This window comes from Nannospalax galili, unplaced genomic scaffold (assembly GCF_000622305.1).
Source record: "Nannospalax galili isolate Female #2095 unplaced genomic scaffold, S.galili_v1.0 scaffold314, whole genome shotgun sequence".
NCBI classification, from domain to species: Eukaryota; Metazoa; Chordata; class Mammalia; order Rodentia; family Spalacidae; genus Nannospalax; species Nannospalax galili.
Window position 1 is genome coordinate 957,872 of NW_008334709.1, and position 957 is coordinate 958,828.

Sequence of the window (957 nt, forward strand, 5' to 3'; positions counted from 1 at the left end):
GGATCGGACCTTATTGTAAACTAACTAACGCAGACTTAGCCCCACTATTCAAAATACTCCAAGGTAATCCTGCTCTTCATTGCCCTAGAACGCTTACTCCTGAAGCACGGGCCTGCATCCAGAAAGTAGAACAATGTTTAAGCCTCACTCAAGTGACATGTTTAGATTATGAAAAGGCTTTGTATCTTTGCATCATCGCTTCTAACTGCTCTCCAACTGGAGTCTTGTGGCAGGAGGGTCCTATAATGTGGTTGTACTTAGCTCATTCTCCAAAGAAAATACTTCCTTATTATCCAGAAGAAGCCGCGGCTTTGGTACTGAAAAGCCTGCGAATTAGTGTGGAAGCATTTGGCAAACAACCTGATATTATCATAACCCCTTATTCACCCCTCCAAATAGAAACCTTAGCTGCATGTAATGATATGTGGGCTGTTGCAGCCACCAGTGCTACTGGCAGGTTTGACAACCATCTCCCTGCTGATCCTATACTGCAATTTGCATCTCGTAACCCTTTAATACACCATCGGGTATTTACACGGATGGATCTAGAGGGGGAGTTATGGTCTATTTGTGTAGAAGGTCTACCCCCTGAAACCCACATATTCCCCTTTAAGTCAGCACAGGCAACAGAGCTTGCTATAGTCCTAAAAGCTTTCACTATATTTACACAACCGTTTAACCTGATATCAGACAGCCGATACGTGGTACAAAGTTTACAAATTCTGGAAAATGTTGGCTCAATCAGGTCACATTCCCATGTCCATGACCTTTTTGTAGCCCTGCAAGAGCAAATTTGGCTTTGGCAATCACCATTCAGTATAATTCACATCAGAGCTCACACTGGCCTTCCCGGATCTCTTGTATAAGGGAACACAAAAGCTGATGCAGCCACCAGAAGCGTATTTGTGTTTACAGCTATTGCATTAACACCTGTGGGACGTGCTGCCCAATTCCATT